Genomic DNA, 10,029 nt, shown 5'->3' on the forward strand with positions numbered 1-10,029 from the left:
ATTAGATTAGACCTATTCACATTATTTACAGGGGGGGGGGGAATTCTCTGTGCTTAATGTAGGAAAAAAAATTCAGATGGCCTAGTATGCATTGACGATGTGAATTAGCCAAACAGCATGCATCTTTCGGTGCTAAATGGGATGAGATATTTTCTTAGATGAGAAGCAATTTAAATGGACTCGATGGTTTTGAATATTAGGCCTACTGACCTATGCAACGACACAGTCATATTATTTTAGAAATACAGGCATATCAAGACATTTTGAGCAGAATTTGTTTTCCGAGGCAACTCTCAAAACTTTTAGACAGTTTTCGTTCCAATAGGGCAATGCTCTTGCACATATACTTCAAAGTCTAAAACGCGTTGGTCTGAAGCTAATTCAGGTGGAACTTCTCGAGTGGCCGTTGAGAAGTCCTTTTATTAATCCTGTAGAGCAGTGGTTCTCAACCGGGGGGCCATATGGCCCTCTAGTGGTACTGGGATACCTCAGGGGGGCCACGACAGGTGGTTTGGAGGGCTTCAGAGAGCTGAGAAGAAAAATTAAGGTGTGAAGAAATAAAGCTTTTATATTAGTGACTATACACTTACAGAATTCAACAAAACCACCCATAAAAGCAGGGCCGTCTTTGGGCATGGACCTACCCGGCCTCACCGCCTACATTTTGCAACAAGTTCCCTAGGATGAAGTTTTTCGCAGGTCCCTGGCTAGATTTCTCACAGACCCCCTTCTCTATATTGAATTATAGTGTGAAAAACGAAAAATGATGAAAACAATATCAGGCCCCGGGCTGCAGCTCTGACTGTCCCACTCTTGTGAGGGGTCATGCCCGGGACCCTCATGTCCATAAGTAAGGTAGGGACATTATGATATTTGTATAGTACAATAAATTTTGAAAATAAGTAGGAAATGTATAGGCTGTTTATTTCCCAACTATGTATGGGACTAACATAGTATAACTTTGCCTGGGGGAGGGGTGCGTGATGTTGAGACGGTTCTGATAGAACTCGGACTAGTGGGGAGATCGATAAATTCTAGGCCAGTGGTCTGGATGCCAATTTTCTTTGCAAAATTTTCGTTCAGTATAAATTCAATGAAAAAAGTATTTCAATACGTATAAAAGGATCTTGCTTCTAGATGATAGTTAAAGGCTCAGGGTAAGACAGGGGGGAGGCCACGAGAAAAAAAAATGGTTCAAAGGGGGCCACGGGCAAAAAAAAGTTAAGAAACACTTCTGTAGAGCACTTGTGTTGCATTCGGACTCATGAATAGGGCCACACTTGGATACTTGGTCAGACGGGGTAAGCCCGCATTTTGGCACCCCGTTGTAATGTTGGAGTGGTTAAAGGGTGAAATTTGTGCCCCCCCCCCCCAGTTGTAGCCCTGCTTATGAAGAGTATAGAAATAGTATGCAATACGAAAACAATCTTATTACAGTCATTAAACAAGTTTGGAAGTCGCAAGTATTTAATTATGGCTTATCTATATCGATTACATCCTGATTCCTAAAGATTATACAGAAAAAAATGTCTTTTTTTTTGCTTGATTAAAACAGAACGTTTTCATATAATTTTGAATTGTTCTTATACTTTTTTCCACGTTTTGGCCTTCAATATAATTTAAACAATTTTTTTCTCAAGCAGAGCCGGACTGACTGATCGAAAATATTTTCACTGAAAAATATTTAATTACACTTGTAATTATCACTCTAAAAATTTAATATATTTGATATATTCACAGGTTTTTGAGATATGGCGATTTTGAGGGGTAGTCAATTTCACTTTTTCTCACCACCTTATAGCCGGGGCAAACATGCATTTTAACAGCTCCGTAGAAGGAGCAGTTACGAGTAAATTCGACGCCCTCCCCCTATAATCCATATAGTCCAGCACCCGGGGCACCTGACTCACCTGCTTCCCCTCCCCTTCTAGTTGTAGCCCTGCCATCAATTTATACTCCCTTACTATTGAAATTTTCAAGAGTATGAAGATAGCCACGTTTGCCTAGGCCAATGCCCGTTGTGCCCATGCGTTAAGACAGTACTGACGAAGCGAGATCTCAGTCATCTATACACAGTGAAATCTCGATATAATAATGCTCTGCAGATCAAGGAACAATATCGTTATAGAGGGATTACCGTTATATCGAGAGGCAGCAGTTAAACATTAGAGCAGAGCTGGACGAATCCCAAGCGGTGGGTCACCATGGCGACTATAAACTTGGCATTCGCGCCTAAAATTTTCATTGTGTAGTTGCTGAGAGCAGTGTGGAATTTATAGTAGCATATCTGCCAACATGAAAGGGGGGTCATTATGCCCTGAAAAAATGAAAAGAAGCATCATTTTAGTTCTTTTCCTTTAAGAAAAAAAATTTTGGCACGTAGATTTTTTCTGTGAGTTGTCCAGCCCTGCATTCGAGTATAAACATTTCCACACAAGATTTAAAAATATATCCTTATCAGGGGCTCAGGAAGTGTTTAAAAATTGTGGTTGCTCGTCTTGATCTTTTACCTAGGAAATTTTGATATCTGAATGAATTCAGTGGCCTGACTTAAATTACCGTGGGTGCTCGAGGAGACACAGCACCCAAGGCTCCGATACCACTGATCGTTGTAGAGAGAACTATTGTTTGGATCAACCATCGTTTTAGCAAGGTTTCACTGTATATAAAGTTGATTTTCTGTGTTCGTGTCTGTGGGGGTTCTCTACACAAATTTACAATTTCAGATTGATCTTTTCCGAATTTTGCATATATGCCAATCGGACCCGACTCGATCGACAGGCTATTTTGAAAGTTCGTCACCGCTGGGCAAATGACCGAAATACTGTCAGCCAACAATGGTTACGTGGCCTCAACACGCGCGTGGAGATACCGGGGGGATGGGCCCAGCGTCAATGACGGAGCCGACTGATCTAATGTACATCAGTGACGGAATAGCGCAATTCTGTTAGTGGGGGGCGGTTAATTGGAGAATGTAACGAACCGAGAGGCCAGGTAACCCCCCCCCCCCCCCAGAGAATATTTAATATTTTTTTTGCTCTCGGAGAGGCAGGCCCGGATCTATGTGCCCCTCCCCCCCAAGTGAAATGCGATAATTCATGAAATTTTCACAACTTCTACACTATAATATTGCATTCAATCAATCTGTTGAAAATTACCTGTATCAACGTTTTTGACTGAATAAATTTAAGAAAACTTCGACTGAAAAACTGATGCATTTCTTCAAAAAAGTCAGGAGAAAAAAGAAAAATCGGGAATGTATCGGGAAATAAAATGCGGACAAAATGCACGACCCATGGTCACCTCATTCAGATTGCAATTTATAAAATTACCCTTCCCAACAGCGAGCTATAGATCCGCCCTTGCGGGAAGGGCGGTCGCCCCTCTTAATCCGCCAGTGATGTATATGCGGTGAATATATGAATTGACATCACCATCATCATCTTGCCCCACCGCAGCTATTCAAGTCTACAAGTATCTCCGCCTATGCCTCAACAATGACTTTTGGAATGTGTTTACCGTGGTTCCTAATAATGCGTTTGAGACATGTCTCCTTTACAATGGTTTGTAACTTCCACAATGGTGTTAATATATGTAGGAAAACCCGGACAGAGCCGAGTATTAGAGCTAGTTTTAAACATATAAAATTTATTTCCTGTGTGCGTGTGCGCGAATTTTCTATACAAATCTACAATTTTGGGCCGACCGTTGCCAATTTTCATACATATAGCAAGCAGGACCCGTCTTGAACGAAGTTCGTGAGAGCTGGCCACATGCCCGAAACGAGAAAAAAAAGTGTTGGGCAACAATGGCTTCTCGGGACTCAACAATGATTTTTGGAATGTTTACTTTGTTTACCAAACAATGCGCTTCAGACATGTTTACTCCTTTATAATGATTTGTCACTTCTTCGATATACTCCTAGTATATAGAAAAAGCGTGCCATCTTAACACATGGGCCCAATGAGACCTGGTTAGGATTTTTGAGATTAAGAATGTAAATTGGTAAGCAGGCATTTGTAGTCAGAAAAGGGGGCTTAAAAAGAGCAATTTGCCCGGGGCCCTTTGATGCTCTTGAGACGGCCCTGATAATGAGAAAACACGGGCAGGGAGCCGGGTACTATAGTTAGTCTATAATAAAACTGATTTCACAGCTGGCCCATTAATTGCTCGAAACGGTCAAAAAATTGTAGGCTAACAATGATTCGCAAGTTTCAACAATGACTTTCGGAATATTTACTTTTGTTTCAATAATAATTATTATTATTACTTTGGTTTCCAAGGTTCCCAAACAATGTTTCAGACATGTGCAGAGCAGTATTACACAAAATAAAATTTCTGAAGGGTAATTTCACTCCTCTACAAAATTTTAAGGGGTGATTTTGTAAAATTAGTGGTACTTTATGAAAAAAAAAAAAGAGATACTATATTAAAGAAATACACGTACTTGAAATCTGAAGGAGTATTTTCACTCCTCTACGAAATTTGGAGGGGTAAAATTGAATTTCGATGCGTGAATCACGCGTGTAGATGCGTATTGGCGAATACTGGGTGATTATAATTAAAGTTCTCTGTTTAATTAAAATAAAGAAAGTAGAGTAGTTTTTTTGAGGAAAAACTACTCGGAGTATTTTTTCCTCAAAAACTGCTTATCCGAATACATCCAAATTTTTAGGACATCTTAATGAGACCATGGGAGAGAGATGTATGAAATTTAAAAAAAAAAAAAGTTCAATTTTCGACCACCAGGTGAAAAAAAAAATTGTGATTTTTTATTGCATTTTACATTTATACCCTTGTCCATATAACGTATATAGGCCTACCAAGTTTACAGTAGAATACATCTACCAGAATGGGTGCTACATAGGTCTGAGTAGTTTCGGTATACTGACACTGCTCAGACCAGGTCCGTCTTAAGAGCATCATGGTTCCCCGGGCCAAGTGATTTTTTGAGGCCCTACCTACCAGACTAATTTTCGAAAATTTCAACCGGTTCTAATTTCTCCAAGGCCCTTCTTCCCTTGAGGTGCCCGGGTGGGCCCATGCATTAGGACGGAACTGGCTCAGACCAATGCAGCACCCGTCATAATACCGACACTACTCCGGCCTATGTAGCACCCGTTCTTGCGGATTAAAGTCGGTCGAGACCACGAGCGCAAAAGAAAATATTGCCCCCCCCCCACCTTAAATTTAAAAAAAAGTGTGAAGTTCGTGATTTTCAAAGAAAATTAAATTATTTTTTAAAAAAAAAATCCACTTTTTCACCTGGTGGTAGAAAATTGAACTATTTTTTGTATTTCTCATAAATCTCTCCCACACGGTCTCATTTAGATATCCTAAAAAAATTATCCTAAATATCCTAAAAATTTGGATGTATTCGGATAAGCAGTTTTTGAGGGGGAAAAAAAACTACTCTGAGTACGGGAACTTCGATTACAATCCATCACCCTGTTTATGCCTTTAGAATGGTTTGTCACCAGCGCCGTCTTAACGCGTGAGCCCACCCGGGCACGGCCCGGGGGCCTCACAAAAATGAGATCTGGCTAAACTTTTCTAGATTTTACCAAGTAAGGCCTCAGAAAAATCACTTGGCCCGGGGGCCCCATGATGCTCTTAAGACGGCCCTGTTTGTCACTCCCGCCAGCACATAGTGAAAACCCCGGGAAGCGTCGGGTATTATAGTTAGTCAATATATAATTTCAAATATATACATAAAAAAATTGTGAAACTTACGGATTTTTACGTTGGAGGAAAATCCAGGTAGAAATAATTGAAAGGCCAGAGAGAGAGAGCTGATGAGGCGGTTGTTTACAACGCGGAGGAGGCTTTCTTTCCTCAGCCAGGTGCACACTCGATACGAGGGGAGGGAGAAAAACGTCCTCGTCGCGATCTTTCACATGGATGGAATTATTACTCTGCACACTCAATAATTATCTCCGGCAGCATAACTAATATCGATTACATTGTTATCAATAATCCAGAGCACCCTTTCATCGAAGAAACAGTCATCCCCAGTTAAAAGAACCAATTGAAAGGAGTCGATATCCAAAAAATCCCAGAAATGAGCACCGGCGATAACAACAACACGTCTGACACACTAGAGACACGAGAAATCTCTGAAGTATTCTTTTTACGATCTCTGCCGCCAAAAAACCAGGTAGTGGGTGGGCGGGGCTTATACTTTCCGCCGTTCTGATTGGTCGATCGCAAGATTCAGAGACTGATGCCTTTTAAAAAAAATGACGATAACTTAAATAATAAATTAGATAAATTTGGGATGAATTTTCAGTTTCATGTGCGTGGGATTTACAAACACAACGTGTCTTTTAAAACCGAGCCTAAGAAAAAGTATTGGTCACGAAGTTTATTCGATCGGACATCCAACTTGTTCCTGCAGCGCCATCTATTTTCGATAGGAATCACTATTTTATATTATGTGTATAGAAAAAAAAGGGCATAATAAAAAAAAAATTATCTGCATAACTTTTGTTTGATGCTATTCAAGTAACGTATAGGCAAGGCCGGACTTGGGCAGGTGCGAAGGGTGCGTCCGCACCGAGCCGCTAAATTTTTGAGGCTGCAAAAGGGGAATAAAAATGTTTTGATTACATTTTTGACGTCAACTTCTTAACTAACCAATAGCTTAAAATTCAGTCCAAGATGGAAAATCTGAAGCCTGGGTAGATAATCGGTTTTCTATCCCCGAGTGCCCTAAACCTTCAATTGCCTGGGGAAGCACTCGCAATTTTTTCACTGGGAAGCGCACACTTTTGTCCATATTTATTGCCAAATGGTATTTTTTTTTTATGACCACGAAGTAGTTTTACAGTCGTTTTCGGACACCAGTGTGAACCTGGCGGGCTAGAGTACCCATGGACACCGGACACCCTGGGGTATTGCAAAACCCCTGTTCAGAGGGACCGCAATTTTTTTCTAGCACAGGGCCGCAAAATGCTTAAGCCCGTCCCTGCGTATAGGCTTGATTTCTACCCATAAGTGAACCTATTCCCCGAGAGACCCAGAGGCATACACAATGAGGGGGCACAGGAGGGCTCGTGCGGCCCCTCCTTATCTTCAAGATGACCAGAAATTTAAAAAAAAAAATTGTGTAGTTTTTGGAATTATAGTGTAGTTTTTTTAATTTATTTAATTTTGTGTAGTTTTGGAAAGAAAATAGGCGTTTATATAAGGGTGGCGTTGGTGAAAATGTAAGGTATATATATAATAAAGTGGGAGCTCTAGCAGTAGAGTGTACTTACGGTGGTGGTCTTAGAGGGTTACAGCCCACACGACGGCGTTTTTTCACATGTTATGGTGTTGGTCAGTCCCGTGCTTTGCAAAAGTGATAAAAAATACCCGAATTATAACATTATCAGCGATTCTAATAAGCGGGCGTCGACTGTAATCTTTGTGACGATGCTTGACATTTCAAATGATGCTGATTATTATCTGAAAATATCTATTTATATCGGCGTAGGATCGTTCCTGCATCAGATATTCTAGGTTCCCACTACAGGTGAAAATTTTTAAAATGCATGGTGACATTTAAAGTACAAACACCCATGACCCATTTTTAACTAGTCTATCTCTATCTATTTGTGCCGCATTCTTCTCCACTTTGTGCCATCCCGATCGACCTGCATCCGGCTCTGCAGGAAACGCACACACACAGAAAATTGATCCAATAAAATGCGTAGAGTTCACATCCGAGAAATATTTGCTCCATTCAACCAAAGATCACGTTCTCCACCCGCTGTTCCCAGCATCGTATCCACGATATTTGTTCGCATCTTCTCTCTCTCTCTCTCTCTTCATCGCATCATATATTATAACCCATTCCGGCTACTGTTCGGAAAAGCGTCGATAGATGGCCATGACTCATAGACGACATCCGGTAATCAATTCACGGATCAAGTTCAATTAATGATGCCGTTATATATCTCTCCTTACGTCAAAAACGATCAATCAATCAGTCGATCATTCCACTGTTCACTCAATATATTCATATATACCGCGTACACTCTTTTCTCACAATGGCAACGTGCGATTTCAAGTAGGTCACGGGATCGTCAACAAAACTTATCAGAGCGTTCGTTATACATGTGTGTTCGTAATTGGCAATAATGATAGTAATAATACTAATATAATAATGAATGGCCATGAGCCGCAAAAGATTTCTTTTGCTGTTTCCTCCCTACGGATGCATTCAATGCTGTTATGTATAATAATGTCAGTTACTGAGGGGAGAGTAAAAGAACTATAATCCAGGTGATATGGATCTGATGCATGATTTTGAAAGAGTAAATCAACTGATCAGTACGCAACTGGGTCAAGATTTCAGTTGTGTAGCACCGTCGCCGTCGACGGTGAAAGGATGCTGACAGTGAAAAGGGCTTTCTTTTCAGTGAATGAAAATGGATATTATCGTCACAGTGTATAGTCGAGTGAAGCGAGTCGAGGCGTGTATGTGACGCGAGAATCGTGAAATAGAATTCCTATCATTCCTGAAGAGATTTCCGTGATTTTTCGGTGCCTATAGGGGGCGGTGTGCGGGACCGCTGCAGGTGCCGGGGTCCGCACTCACAGTAAATTATTGGAAGCCTTCAGTAATTCTAAAATTAATTCCTGCATTAATCCTGAATTTTCATCAATTCTGAAATTATTTCTTCCGTTGGTTCTGAATTTTCATCAATTCTATATTTTTCAAAATTTCGTAAATTGTGATAAAATTTTCACCAGTTCTGGAATTATTTCTTTCATCGATTCTGGAACATTTTCTTCCGTTTATTCTGAATTTTCATCAATTTCGTCATTATTTCTACCTTAATTCTGTATTTTCTGTACTAAATTCTGGAATCAACTTCTTCCGTAAATTCTGAACTATCATCAATTCTGTACTTTAAGAAATTTCGTAAATTTTGAATTTTCGTTAATTCTGAATCATTTTTTCCCGTTAATTCTGTATTTTCATCAATTCAGTAATTTACTTTTTCCGCTAATTCTGAACTTTCAATCCTGGAAGATTTCTTTCATCAATTCTGGAATAATTTCTTTCTCATCAATTCTGGAATAATTTCTTTCTCATCAATTCTGGAATAATTTCTTTCTCATCAATTCTGGAATAATTTCTTTCTCATCAATTCTGGAATAATTTCTTTCTCATCAATTCTGGAATAATTTCTTTCTCATCAATTCTGGAATAATTTCTCTCATTAATTCTGAATTTTCATCAATTGTGGGATATTTTCTACCGTTATAAATTCACTCTATTAGGAGGTCCTGGTTAGATGTCCGTTGAACATCTAACCTTTGGGGCCCACCAAAGAGCCTAGCCTAGTGGTCTTGATGCCGGATGATGATGGACCTAGACATTTTCGGTGCCCGAAATTGTTGAAATGCACTTGGCCTATAGTTATCATTTTCTTACCTAGCCCCACGTCTGGTATGGTGGCCCTGGTGTGTACGAAGCGGGAATCTTAAAATATAAATCCTATTATTCTTGAATACAGTCCCGTAATTTTTGGACCTTCTGGCTGTTAATAAAGAGATGTCCCGCTTTTTTCAATGAATCTGACATGAATATTATGGATATCGGTAGTAATTAGGGCAGTGGGGAAGGGGGGATATGCATATTATGGGGCTGTAAAAAAGGATCAAAACACATTGACTGCATCTGTTACGACAGCTACTGTGCTTAACCGTACATTACCTTGTCGAAATTCCTCTGGAGAATTTCTAACAAATTGGTACATGCCGGAGTGTGTTGTGCCAACACCATCTCTAGCAGCTGGTGTTATAGATGGTACAGATCTGCTATAGATGGTGTTGGTTGTGCATACACGCGTGGCCCTAACGTACAGTCTTCAAACTTTGTTTAAAATGGATTTAATTGGGAAAAAAATCATTTTTTTTAGAAGGAGACGACGTGAATGTGGGTGACGTAAGTCGGGGGTATTACTCTTTTTATGTTGTCTGTGCTTGTTTTCTTGTTATACAGGTGCTTCCATCTGCTTTCCATATTATGGAGGG

At 40.1% G+C, this 10,029-nt stretch overlaps 1 protein-coding gene across 3 annotated transcripts in view; it reads right to left on the reverse strand.

The window, feature by feature from the left end:
• Positions 1 to 6,118, reverse strand: part of LOC149076976 (uncharacterized) — a 127,105-nt gene extending 120,987 nt beyond the window's left edge. For all 3 annotated transcript variants that reach the window (XM_089244706.1, XM_089244707.1, XM_089244705.1), the window contains exon 1: positions 5,734 to 6,118. The gene's annotated coding sequence lies outside the window, so the exon portion shown is untranslated. The remainder of the gene's footprint in view (positions 1 to 5,733) is intronic.
• Positions 6,119 to 10,029: the final 3,911 nt, after the last annotated feature.

The sequence above is a fragment of the Pholcus phalangioides genome, unplaced genomic scaffold, assembly GCF_987345545.1.
Source record: "Pholcus phalangioides strain wild (caught in Gottingen) unplaced genomic scaffold, Ppha-v1.0 ptg000015l_1, whole genome shotgun sequence".
Lineage (NCBI taxonomy): Eukaryota > Metazoa > Arthropoda > Arachnida > Araneae > Pholcidae > Pholcus > Pholcus phalangioides.